At 49.2% G+C, this 13,984-nt stretch overlaps 1 protein-coding gene and 1 pseudogene across 2 annotated transcripts in view; one reads left to right on the forward strand and one right to left on the reverse strand.

Moving 5' to 3' along the window:
• Positions 1–8,827, reverse strand: part of EVI5L (ecotropic viral integration site 5 like) — a 34,429-nt gene extending 25,602 nt beyond the window's left edge. For both annotated transcript variants that reach the window (XM_066352601.1, XM_066352592.1), the window contains exon 1: positions 8,649–8,827. The gene's annotated coding sequence lies outside the window, so the exon portion shown is untranslated. The remainder of the gene's footprint in view (positions 1–8,648) is intronic.
• A 1,937-nt stretch (positions 8,828–10,764) lies between these two features.
• Positions 10,765–11,478, forward strand: LOC136389296 (large ribosomal subunit protein uL16-like; annotated as a pseudogene).
• The last annotated feature ends 2,506 nt before the right edge of the window (positions 11,479–13,984 follow it).

Here is a 13,984-nt window from a genome sequence, read left to right on the forward strand (position 1 = left end):
GCCGCGACCAGAGCCACTCTAGCACCTGGGGCAGAGGCCAAGGAGCCATCCCCAGCACCCGGGCCATCTTTGCTTCAATGGAGCCTTGGCTGCGGGAGGGGAAGAGAGAGACAGAGAGGAAGGGGGGGGGTGGCGAAGCAAATTGGCGCTTCTCCTATGTGCCCTGGCCGGGAATCGAACCCGAGTCCCCCGCACGCCAGGCCGACGCTCTACCACTGAGCCAGCTGGCCAGGGCCTATTTGAGGAATTTAACTTACCTCCACACCCACCAATATTTACTGGATGCCTACCAGGTGTTAGGTACTATGCTGAGGGCTGAAGGCTGGTGGGCAAAGAGACATAAGCCCCTACCTACCCACATCATACAGGGGAAGAGACTAAGAAACAGTCATCCAAATTTTCTACTACAAATGGAGACAAACACTTGGAATAAAAGATACGGTAGATGGAAAACAGTTTGGCAGTTCCTCAAAAAGTTCAACAAGAGTTACCACATGACCCAGGAATTCTACCCCTAGGTGTCTACCCAAGAGAACAAGACACACACACACACGTGGAAACTTGTATGTGACTGTTCATAGAAGCATTATTCACAATAGCCAACAAGTGGAAACAACCCAAGTGTCCACCAATGAATGAATGGATATACAAAATGTGGTCCACCCATGTAATGAAATATTATTCAGCTATTAAAAGGAAGGGAATTCTGATATGTGCTGCAACATGGAGGAACCTCTAAAACATGGTGCAGAATGAAAGAAGCCAGATACCAAAGACCACCAGTGACGTGACTCCACTTATATGAAGCGTGCAGAATAGGTAAGTCTCTAGAGGCAGAAAGTCGGTAAGTGGTTGCTGGGAACTGAGGCCTGGGGGTGGGATGCAGAGGGGGAGAGAATGCTTATGGGTTTCTGTTTGGGGTGATGAAGTGTGCTGAAATCAGGCAGTGTGGCTGTTGCACACTTTGTTACTATACTAAGATCCACTGAACTGTTCACTTTAAAAGAGTGAATTTTATGTTATGTGAATAATACTTCAGTTAAGAGAAGGGATGTGGTGGGCTAGCAGAGGAACTCGAGGCAGAAGCAGTGGGGAGAGGTAAGTGCAACTCCAGAAATGACTGGGCAGTTCTGCTGGGTCCAGAACCACACAGGGCCTTGTGGGCCAAGGCAGTAACCTGACTGGGCTTGCATTTCAGAAAAATCCTCCTGCCCTCCCCCGTGTGGAGAAGTTTTTCCAATCAACTCTCTTGACTAAAGCCAGCCCCTCCATGTGCTGCAGGTGGGCCTACCTTGATCCATGCTGCCATCCACTGGCTCGGGCAAGGCCTGATACTACCCTCCCAGTGCTTGTTCCAAACCCTTTAGCCACTCCCTACTGTGATGTGGAGCCCACACCTATTTGCATGGTGCACACAGACCTGCCTCCTGCCTCCTGCATCCCGTCCTTCCACACTCAGCCTGCCACGAACACCTCCTTCTTCCTGCCTGTCTTTGCACATGCTGTTTCCTCTGACTGGAAAGGCATTTTCCAAGACTCAGTTTGAGTTTTCTTCTGTGAAATCTTCCCTGTCGACACCCTGCCTCCAGTGCCCTGGCTCTCTTCTCTCTCCCTGAAAATACTTAAGCCCTACACCCCAGCCCAAGACATACTCTATAGCAATTACTTCTGTACATGCCTGCCCGCCCTACTGGATCAGGAACATTCTGAGTATAAGGGCCTGTGTTCTTAATTTTCTATTCCAAGCCAATAATGCAGCATCTGGCATTTAGTTAGGTGCTCAATAAATGAAGACAAAAATTTCTGTGCTGCTCAGCTAGGTGGTCAAGGTCAGCATCAACAGTATCACCTGCCCTTGATATGATATGAGAAGGGCTTTTCACCCCTGTGGATCTCTCCCCAAAATACATTACTGCAGTCTAACTATGAGAAAAACAAGTGACAAGCCAGATCAGGGGATATTTTAGAAAATTCCTGATCACTCCTTCTCAAAACTGTCAGGGTCATCAAAAACAAGGAAAGTCTGAGAAACTGTTTTAGCTAAGAGGAGCCTAAGCGGATGCGATGATGAAATATCATGTGGGATTCAGTATCGGGTCTTGGAACAGAAAAAGGATATCAGGAGAAAACTAAGAATATCTTAATAATGTATGGGCTGTAGTTAATGATAATGTATCAATATTGGTCCATTAATTATAACAAAGATACCAGGCTAACCCAGGATGTTACTAATAGGGGTACTGGGTGTGGCACCTGCAGGAACTCTGTACTATCTTCTCAATTTTTCCACAAATCTAAAACTGTTCTAAAAAAAAAAGTCATTTTATTTTATTTTTATTTTTTATAAAGGAACTGTTGATTTCTCCAAGTTCTATTTTATTTTATTTTATTTATTTATTTTTAGAGAGGAGAGAAAGAGAGACAGAGAGAGGAGAGAGAGACAGAGAGAGAGAAGGGGGGAGGAGCTGGAAGCATCAACTCCCATATGTGCCTTGACCAGGCAAGCCCAGGGTTTCGAACCGGCAACCTCAGCATTTCCAGGTTGATGCTTTATCCACTGCGCCACCACAGGTCAGGCCAAAAATAAAGTCATTTTAAAGATAAAACAAGCAATTCTATATCAGTGCAGACAAAAAATTAAAGGACAGCTCTAACAGGAAAGTTGTCACCTTGAACAGAAGGTCACTCAAAGGGTCCTCAGGGGAAGAAAAATTCAGACTTGGATTTCTGACTCCTGAGATTTTTCCCTACCTTGGTCTGCTGTGCTGCTGCTCTCTTTGCATTCTCTTACTCTAGAAATATCCGTGAAGTCCCGAGTATAGTGGGCACTCAGTAAATGGCAGTCATTATTTTTCAACAGGGAGAGCAAGTGAGTGTATATGTGCCATCTTTCAGAGCTTGGCATTTTCAGAGGTAGAAATAAAGGCCCCAAGTTTCTTTCAATTTTGGCTGTCTTCCCCTCCCCCTGGCTTCTAATCCCTTACCTGTAATGATTATGGGGACACAGAATCATTTCTGAATCTGAAGATGCCAGCTGACCCCATTTGCCCAGCACACCACCATGGTCCTATTGGACTCCAATTCCGGGGAAAATGTTTTGGTATCATCGGTCCTTTTCCTTGGCCAAGAAGTAGGCAATGGATGGGCCAGCTGCCCCTTGGGTAACAATGACAGCAGCTGAAATGCAGAGGTCACTGCCTGTCTTCTTCTTGTCCCCAGTTCTAGCTGCTCCTCCATATTACTCTGGATGTTTCCAGATCCATGTATCATGGCTGTGTGTGTGGTTAACTGATCCCAGATCTCCTGGCTTCCCATGAGGACTTCAGAGCTAGCAACCTGGTTTCAAACCCTTCCTCTACCACTTTCTACCTGTGATCTTGGGTATGATGCACTTTGCCTCCATTTCTTCTTCTGGAAACAGGTCGAATGATAGCATCTATCTCACAGGTTTTGGTTAGAATAACTAAGTGAAAACCTCTCAAATGATTGGAACAGTAGCTGGCCCATAATATTTATTCCGTTTTGGGAAACAGTTCCATGGGGGCAGGGGTTGTCTAGCCCACTACTGGATCCCAGTATCTAGTATGCCATCAGGTACCCAATCTTTGTGGAATCAACAAACAAACCTCCCCTCATCAGTAGGCCCAACCCTTATGTGGTGACCTTGTTTAAACATTAAACTTAGTAATACTATAATCATCATTATTGATGCTAACTGTGGTAACAGGAATTACCTTCAGGCTAAAATCTGAAGGGCGGACCATTACAACCTGTAGACTCCCTTCTGACATAAAAAAAAGTTAAAAAGGTTTGCTATCCTGTATCATCACCAGCTTAATTTCTTTTTTATTATTATTTATTATTATCATTATTTTGTATTTTTCTGAAGTGAGAAGTAGGGAGGCAGAGAAACAGACTCCCGTATGTGCCCAACCAGGATCCACCTGGCATGCCCACCAGGGAGCAATGGTCTACTCATCTGGGCTGCCAATCCGTAGCAACCGGAGCCATTCCAGCGCCTAAGGCGGAGGCCATGGAGCCATCCTCAGCACCCGGGCCAACTTTGCTCCAATGGAGCCTTGGCTGTGGGAGGGGAAGAGAGAGACAGAGAGAAAGGAGAGGGGGAGGGGTGGAGAAGCAGATGGGCACTTCTCCTGTGTGCCCTGGCCAGGAATCAAACCTGGGACTTCCACATGCCAGGCCAACTCTCTACTGCTGAGCCAACTGGCCAGGGCTACCAGCTTACTTTCTGCCATCAAAACAAGTTCATTCCTAGCAAGTCTCTCATTTCTTTATATCTAGTGTCCCTGAGAATGACAAAGAAAATAATGTAGTCCTCATAAGTCTTCCAGGGACAGGTGAATAAAAGAGGCACCATCTTACAAAGGTTCTTGGCTCTTGAAGGCCAAGATGGTGTTGTTCCTACTGCCAAGGATTTCTGGGTTGGGGCAGGGGTGAGATGGGTCTGACCTTTCTTTGGAGGCTCTCCAGGGCTGACGGATGGAACTCTTTCTGAGGAAAACCTCTAGGTCTTTCTCAAAAGCGAGTGAGTAGAGAGGGCTGTCAGCTTCTAAAACCAACCAAGCATTTACTGAGCATTTGCTACATGCCCTACACTTGTCTGGGACTCAGCTGTGAGCTGGCACATGCCCTGTCCTCGTGGGACTCACAGGCTGGTTTGGGAGAAAGACACCAAAGAAGCAGTCCCACGAACACATCTGGTGCTCAGAAAAGTGGAAGAAAAGTGTAGTGAGTCATGCCAATAGGGTCTTGAAAGTCTCCCTGGAAGGGGTCAATCTTTTCCTGGTTTTGGTGGGTTATTTTTCCTAATTAACCTCCTTCCTTCCACTGTCTCCATTTGGCTTCTAGAGCATATGTGCTTCAGACTTTCCCAGGGGCCAGGGAGTGGGGTTTGCTGCCTCTCCAATTTCTTCCAAGTATGGATTGCTGTGACCAGGGAGTGTCCATGGTGTGTGCCCCGTGGACTGCCTTTAAAACATGAAGGCTTGTAGGATGAGGCCCATTGAACAAGGCATGCTTCTCTGAATGCATCACACTTGCTCCTGCTTCCTGGGCCTCTGTCCAAGTGCTCTGGCTGCCTGGAATGCTCCATACATCATCCCTGCTCCACCTCCTCTAACACCCCAGAAATGCACAGGGCCCTTTCCTGTGCTCCTGCTACAGCACGCCATACATAATTCTGTCTCATGCTTCCACACTGGAAGCAGCAGGATGTGATGGTAAAGGCATGATGCCAGAATCCCAGCTTCTCCAGATTGTCTGGAGGATTAAATGAGATACTATATAAATGGTGTTTGGACAGGGCCTCGCATGTGGCATGGGCCTGATCAGAGAGCTCTATTGGTTCTAGCTCTTGTCTCATGATACAGAGAGGGTCTTTAGATGCAGAGCAGGGATCACCTTTGACATTCCTTCAGATCCCAGTACAGGGCTTCCCCCAGAACAATCAGCATTTATAATCTGCATGAGGAAGTTGGATCATGTTCCCCCTTGGCCCCTGCACCCGTCAAAGCACATACATATACAGACCTGTACCCCAGCCTAGGGTAAAAGTGCATTGATATTGCCCACAGGCCCTCCCCGGGAGCCTTCTCATGTTTTACTAAGGAGTTCAGTCTCTTCTGGGGAGCCTCCTGCTTCCACTGCCCCCACACAAGGTCCAACCTGTGTGCTTTATGACCTTCAGCAGTCTTTTCATTCACTTTCTCCCTTCAGCAAGTGGGCAGAACAAAACTCTCCCTACTCAGTGTCAGAGATCCATGTGGGTGGTAGACACTTCTAGGAAGCAGGCCCCCTATTATCCTCTGTCTCCCAACACAAAAGACCATCTCTCAGCCCTGATTTAAGCCAGCTTCCTGCAAGGTAGCTTGGCTACAAAGAGATGGTCACCGGCCCTGGCCGGTTGGCTCAGCGGTAGAGCGTCGGCCTGGCGTGCGGGGGACCCGGGTTCGATTCCCGGCCAGGGCACATAGGAGAAGCGCCCATTTGCTTCTCCATCCCCCGCCCCCTCCTTCCTCTCTGTCTCTCTCTTCCCCTCCCGCAGCCAAGGCTCCATTGGAGCAAAGATGGCCCGGGCGCTGGGGATGGCTCCTTGGCCTCTGCCCCAGGCGCTAGAGTGGCTCTGGTCGGGGCAGAGCGACACCCTGGAGGGGCAGAGCGTCGCCCCTGGTGGGCGTGCCGGGTGGATCCCGGTCGGGTGCATGCGGGAGTCTGTCTGTCTCTCCCCGTTTCCAGCTTCAGAAAAATACAAAAAAAAAAGAGATGGTCATCATGCAGTGAGGCATCAACTAATTACAACCAGGGGACCAGGGTGGCTAGTGATTCTGCTAGCACCTATAGATGGGCGATGGCCTTCCTGGACTCCATTGACTTCTTCCACACAGTGCCCAGGGGACATTCAAAGCAACATCCTAACCTCACTGGCTCCCCTGCAGTACAAACTACTGGTTTAAGAATTTATCTCCCCCTTTTCCAGATGGAGAAGTTGATGCCCTGAGCCAAGATGTGCTTTTTTCCCAGGCCATCCAGAATCCACTGGTGAATATCCCACAAAAACTCCTGGTCCTGTTTACCTGGGATTTTCTAGGAATGTTTATGTGGCTCAAAGGAGCCCAGACCAGCAGTGCTGGGTCTGGATGGATCTGGAATCCACATGTAGAGACTCAGGGCTTCTCCTTACTCCCTGCAGTCTGGCCATGCCAGCTTGCCAGTTCTATAATCTCTCCTCTCTGTCTCACTTCATTCCTGCACCAGGGACAAGCCAATTGCAGTTCCTTCCAAACCACCAGTAGTCAGCTGCAGAAACTAAGGAGGACCCACAGGTTGGACCCAAGGGCAAGGGTGATGGGGTGGCAGGATGGGCAGGAAGAGCCAAAGCAACCCAAAAAGACATGTGGATATGAGTGCTTTAGCTCTATCACAGACCAGCTGAGGGAGAAACCAGCCCATATTTCCCCTTCTGACAATATTCCTTAAAAAGAGTGGTCTGCTTCTGGCAGGCCTGAACCTAACCCCCATGGGGTCCCAAATGCCAGGAGAGGAGGAAGCTGTTTCACTTTGGTATAACATACTGGTTGTGGATGAAAGAACTCACATGGATTGTCAGGGGCTGTCCCAGGGCAGCAGCAATGGCCCTGCCATCTGAGGCCAGTGGGTGTGATGGGGTGGGCATGCTGCTTCTACCAGTCTGGCCTGACTTCAGGACCAGGGCCAGGGCCAGGGGCAATCTAAATTTCCCTGCCCCACCAGGGGGTTGCATAAGTCTGGGGGGCAGGCAGGGGTCCTTTCAGGGGGACTTTGGAGTGGGAGAGTGTCCTTCCCTTGGAAGAAGGGCAAACTGGGGAGAGATGGAAGAAGGAAAACAGGTCTGCAGCAGGTGTCCACAGGGGTGCTGGGAGATTCTGGGTCACCCTACCACCTCCAGGGTCCCAGGGTGGGGGTGCCAGCCCAGGGAGATTGGTATAGCTGGGCAGACTGGCTGCCTGGAGCAGGGCAGTGAGCTTGCACCTTCGAGTCTCTGCCAGAGCGGGAGCACTGGGGACTCCAGGAGGACCTGGGTAGGAAAGGTCCAAGAAGGGGTGTTGAGGAGCCCTGTGTGAGAATGAGTGTGTGTGTGTGTGTGTGTGTGTGTGTGTGTGTGTGTGTGTAATCCCAATTGCCTGGGCTGTGTTGGAGGTCCTGAGTTTCTCTGTATATGTCAAGGGTCCAAGTGTCTGATTGTGTGTGCACATCAGCAGCTCCTGAATGACTGTTTTGGGTGACAGAATGCCTGTCAGTATGTGGTTTTTTTCTTTTTTGGGGGGGGAACTAGTTCATGGGTTTCTCCATGTGAGAACTGTTGGCTCTCAGGTGCATATATGCGTGTAGTCAGAGATGTGTCTCTGGTGTGGAGAGCGCTCAGAACAATTTGGGGATAGCGCTGAGCAGGAGGTGAGGGTAGACTTGCAGGAAGCACGGATCAAAATGAGTCAGAATCAGGGGTGTGTGTGGAGCTACTGGAGTGGGCTGGGAGAACCCCTGGGGTGATTTTCAGGAGTGCTGGGAGGTGGGAGATGAGCCAGTAGGCTAAGGTAGGCCTGTGGACAGGAATCCTGATTTACAGAGGCTAGGCGGGGGTCCCGGGGTCGGAAGGGAGGGGCAGGGAGGGCTCTGAGGCTGGCATCCTTGGGGCCGGGGGCAGGTGTCGGCCCAGAGACAAGATGGGAAGTGAGACGAGGGACTGGGTCTCAAGGGGTCTGCAGATGGAAGAGATCCTGAGAGATCAGGAGTGGGGTGGCGTCCGGGAACGCGGGGGGCAGGTCTCAGGCGGGGGCTGGGGGAGGCCTGAAGGGTCAGTAAGGAGGTTTGGCTGGGGTCACGGGCCTGAGGAGAACTGGGGGAGGGGGGAGGTGAGGTGGGGGACCAGAAGGGTCTGCGCAAGGGCCCTGAAAAGTCGGGGAAAAGGGTAGGCAGAGGAAGCGGCCTGAGGCTGATCGCAAGGGTCGGTGCTGGGAGTGTAGAGGGCTCGCACCGCGGGTTCTGGGGCGAGGCGGTCGGACTCCTGGTCTTGCCCGGCCCCCGAGGGCCGCAGCACGGAGCCCCCGGCCTGAGAAGGCGCCCGGGAGGCCCGGTCCTCGCCGCCTCCCTACCTGTGCCGAGCACGCCGCCATCGCTGTGCCAAGCCTCGCCGTCCCGGGCCGCATCGCCTGATCGCCGACGCGCCGCTAGACCCGCAGCCCCGGCTCGACCCCCTCAGCCGCCCCCGGGAACCGCTGCCGCCGCGGGCTCCGCCGCTGCCATTTTACCGGCTGACAGGAGCCGCTGCCCCGCCTCCGAGGCCCAATCAGCCAATTCACCGCCCCTAGTAACCCTGGCTCCGCCCACTTATCAAGAGTGACGGGATGTTTGGCCAATCTGTGGCTACTTTGTGAGACCGGCCCTGGCTACGGCCAAAAAGGTTGCCACCTCTGAGGAAAGAGGCGAATTGAAATTAGGGAAGCAGTGAAGGATGTGGGCTTTTGCCTATAGAAATGTGTAACTTTGTTGATTAACATCTGACAGGGCCAATAGAGAGAACAAAGGGGTGTGGTCCTGAGGGAAGACTGAGATCCCAGACTGAGGCAGCCAAGTATTTGGCACTAAGCCCCGCCCGGAGCCGGGCTTTTTGCCCAATAACGAGACTTCCTGAGCTGGAAATTATCATCTGCTCCTCAAACCAAGCCACGGCAGCTGCTGGGACTCTATAAAGACAACTGAGGGAGGACGGTGAAGTAACACTCTGTGACAAATGGTGAGATAGGTGTGCGGTTAGTCTGCCGGCGGTGGCGCTTGAAACCTAGATTGAATGATAAAGGGGAGAGGTTTAGAAAGAGTGACCTAAACTGCGATGGGGCGGGGCCAGATAAGGGAGAGGCTAATGGGTTGGGTCTGAGGAGGGGCGTTGCCAGAAATCCCTAAAGGGTGAAGGAGAGGTGATGGAACACATTTTCTTTGATCCCGGCTTTATGCTGAGAGCGAGGCTGTTGAGGGTGGGCGTGGGGCATCTCGCCGATGACTCAGCCCGGTCCCCTGCCCTAATCTATTTTGGCCGGGTAAGTATCTTGTCTGAGGCTGACACTGCCTTATGTTCCCCCATTAAAGCTCTGATCAAGCTGTGTTATCACTGCTTATACCGCCCTCCTATTCCCCTCCCTCCCCAGACTGATGGCTCCGGGGTTAAGGGTACATACAGGCCCTAAATCAAGTCTCGCCTGGTCCCCAGCATTGTTCATCAAGGGCCTGATACATGGGAACTGCGTATAATGTTTAATGAATGATTAAATGAATGGTGGGCCCAAGACTCTTTAACAAGGAAAGGAAGGGGGGGGGGGTGTCACTCAAGCTGAAGAGGCTATGTAGGGCCAGTCACTTGACAGTGGGAATGACTTAGCAAAAATGGGCCCTGTGGGACAAGGAAGGACCCTGTCACAAGAGGTGACATTATAAATTCAGAATGGGGATAAAAAATTAGGTACAGAAGGGCTGAGATTCAGAGTGGAACGTTCCAGGACCTTCTAGATCTCAACCTTCTAAATAGTAGGGCGTTCTGTCTAGTTTGGGGAGCAATGATTGACAATCTTTGCTCCCTGTCTCTGTCCATCTCTCTCTGCCTTTCTACACTGTGTCCTATCTACATTTTGTCCCTATCTACACTCTCTCTGCTATTGTCTCTACTCTCCCTCTGCCTCTGTATGTCTTTTCTGTCTCCCTCTCTTACTGTCTAACGTTGTTATCTATGAAAATTCTGGAACTGTTAAGAAAAGCCCAAAACATTTCTAAAAATTCAGGTGGTAAAAATAATATGTGCCTTGACCAGGGGGCTACAGCAGAATGACTGACCCCTTGCTCAAACCAGCAACCTTGGGCTCAAGCCAGTGACCTTTGGGCTCAAGCCAGCAACCATGGGGTCATGTCTATGATCCTATGCTAAAGCCAGCAACCCCTTGCTCAAGCTGGTGAGCCTGCGCTCAAGCCTGTGACCTCAGGGTTTCGAACCTGGATCCTCTGCGTCCTGGTCCGATGCTCTGTCCACTGCACCCCCACCTGGTGAGGCTCTCTTTCTTATTTCTTTTGAAAGAACAGATCTTTACCTCCCTCCTTTATTTATTTATTTTTAAAAATGCTTATTGATTTTAGAGAGAAGAAGGGAGAGGAGAGAGACAGGAACATCTGTTCCTGTATGTGCTCTGAGCAGGAATCAAACTGGCAACATCTGCACTTTGGGACAATGCTCTAACTAACCGAATTATACCGCCACAGGCTATCCCTCCTTTAAAAGTCAGCTTATCCTTTCTCTTCGGGGTGCCATTGAAGATCATGGGCCTCCGCCCCACCCGCTTTTACTGGTATTGTAAGAACAAGCTGGTCCTAAAGTCTCGCTTCTGCCAAGGTGTCCCTGATGCCACGATTCACATCTTTGATGTGGGGTGGAAGAAGGCGAAAGTGGACGAGTTCCCACTCTGTGGCCACGTGGTGTCAGATGAATATGAGCAACTCCTCTGAAGCCCTGGAAACTGGCCGTATTTGTGCCAACAAGCACATGGTGAAAGGCTGTGGCAAAGATGGCTTTCACATTCCAGTGTGGCTCCACCCCTCCCATGTCATCCACATCAACAAGATGTTGCCCTGTGCTGGTGCTGACAGGCTCCAGACAGGTATGAGGGGTGTCTTTGGAAAGCTCCAGGGCACAGTGGCCAGGGTCCACACTGGCCAAGTCATTATGACCATCCTTGCCATGCTACAGAGCAAGGAACATGTGATGGAGGCCCTACACAGAGCCAAGTATCCACATCTCTAGGAAGTGGGGCTTCACTAAGTTTAAAGCAGATTAGTTTGAAGACATAGTGGCTGAAAAGCAGCTCGTCCCAGATGGCTCTCGGGTCAAGTACATCACTCACTAATCATGGTCCTCTGGACAAATGTCAGGCCCTGTACTCATAAGAGTCTTTGGTGCTGCCCCACCTTATGCACACTAATAAATCCCACTTCCTGTCAAAAAAAAAAATCAGTTTATATGCTGGGCATTCTGTAGTCCTGACAAAGTTATAAGATGACTTTGGATTTGGTGAGTTTGAAGCTGAAATGAATTTATGAACATTGTTCCCTGATTTCTGGATGGGCCAGGGTGGTGTCACAGATCCCTGTGGTCATGATTGGAGATAGGACGCAGAGTCTTGAGTAAGGAGGGCAAGGGTGACATCAGGATGTGGCGATGGCCAAGGAACCAGCAAGGGACAATCCCTGAGCGTGGAGGACTGAGCAGCCATCATACTGGTCAAAGTCTCAGGAATTGCCCTTATTTCTTTCTTTTTTTTTTTTTTACAGGGACAGAGAGAGTGAGAGACAGACAGGAACGGAGAGAAATGAGAAGCATCAATCAACAGTTTTTCATTGCGACACCATAGTTGTTTATTGATTACTTTCTCATATCTGCCTTGACTGTGGGCCTTCAGCAGACCCAGTAGCCCCTTGCTCGAGCCAGTGACCTTGGGTCCAAGCTGGTGAGCTTTTGCTCAAACCAGAAGAGCCTGTGCTCAAGCTGGCGACCTTGGGGGTCTCGAACCTGGGTCCTCTGCATCCCAGTCCTACACTCTATCCACTGCGCCACCGCCTGGTCAGGCTGCCCTTATTTCTAGATGTTTCCTGTCAGTAAAGAACAGTTTGGTGTGAGCCACAACTTTGGAGGAACAGAAAAACTTGGACTGGTAGCCAGGATGTGGGAGACAGAGGGAACTGCGGAGGTACAAGCCTGGGCGGGGTCCAGAGCCCTCCAGAAAGAGGTCATAACCAGTTTGTTTCTGGGACTTTGTCTGGGAGATAGGGCTATCTGGTGTCTGGGGAATAAAGTCAAATAATAAAATCAAACAAAAATATCCTGTGCAGGAAAATGCACAGGATGTTTGACCCTTTCATTCTTATACTACCATTTTCACACAACAGATGGTTTTATTCTGGGGACACTTTGATTCCAGTTTTATAAGCACAATGAGAAAAAAAATCCAACAAATTTTTGTTGGGAAGGACTTTTGAATCATAAACTGCATTTAGCTAATTAGATTCCTGGATCACTTTTCTATTCAGTGTGGTTAAACAATTCCCAAAATTTTCTCAAAGTTCATTTTTACTTCACTGAAATCATTTTTATCAGGCACATTTTTTTTCATGTATTTGCAGTAAACATTTGATTCATCAATGAGACTCTTTGTCCACTTTTTACCAACTGTCAGTTCTATCACTGAATTTTTTGTGGTTGTCATTTCTTCAGAGTCAAGTTTTGCATATTTAATTAAAAAACAAAAACAAAAAAAAGTTTTATTTATTGATTTGAGAGAGAGAGGAAGGGAGTGAGAGAGAAAGAGAGAGAAACATTGATTTGTTGTTCCACTTATTTATGCACTCACTGGTTGCTCCTTGTATGTGCCCTGACTGGGGATTGAACCTTCAACCTTGGCGTGTCAGGACAACACTCTAACCAACTGAGCTACTCAGCCAGGGCAGTTAAAAGACTTCTTTTTTCCTCTCAGTGTTTAGCCATTAACACATTTTAGCACAATCAAAAATTTTTTCTTGGTTAAACTTTGGACTCAAAATTCACTTGTGAATATTGATTAATGTGAGTTAGAATTCATACTTGTCTCATAGAGAGCAAATAAGATGATAATATTTGTGGCTCTCCTATGAAAAGATGGAGGCTGTTTCCCCATCACTTAAGTCTGAGTTGCCTTTCTCACTTGTTCTTACCAACGCTATGACTCAGCTGATGCTGGGCTAGTTCTGATGCTAGATCTTAAAAGGCATTGCAGCTTTGGCTTTTTAAAATTTTTAAATTAATTAAGTGAGAGGTGGGGAGATAGACAGACTCCCACATGCACCCCGACCAAGATCCACCTGGCAACCCTCATCTGATGCTCAAATCAACTCAGCTATCCTCAGCACCTGGAACCCATACTCAGACCAAAGCTATCCTTAGCACCCAGGACCAATGCTCAAACAAATTGAGCCACTGGCTGTGGAAGGAGGAGAGGGAGAGGGAGAGAGAAAGAAGCAGATGGTTACTTCTGTGTGCCCTGACCAGGAATTGAACCCGGAACTTCCACACGCTGGGCTGATACTCTACTGATGAGCCAACCAGCCAGGGTCCCCATTATTCTTTTTTTTTTTTTTTTTCTGATTTTTTTTTTTTTTATTCATTTTAGACAGAAGAGGGAGAGACAGAGAGAGAGGAGAGACAGAGAGAGAGAAGGGGGGAGGAGCTGGAAGCATCAACTCCCATATGTGCCTTGACCAGGCAAGCCCAGGGTTTCGAACCGGCAACCTCAGCATTTCCAGGTCGACGCTTTACCCACTGCACCACCATAGGTCAGGCTTTTTCTTTCTTTTTTTTTTTTTTTCTTTTTTTTAAATTTTAAAAAATGTTTATTTTATTGATTTTAGAGAAAGGAAAGGA

The sequence above is a fragment of the Saccopteryx leptura genome, chromosome 1 (assembly GCF_036850995.1).
Source record: "Saccopteryx leptura isolate mSacLep1 chromosome 1, mSacLep1_pri_phased_curated, whole genome shotgun sequence".
Lineage (NCBI taxonomy): Eukaryota > Metazoa > Chordata > Mammalia > Chiroptera > Emballonuridae > Saccopteryx > Saccopteryx leptura.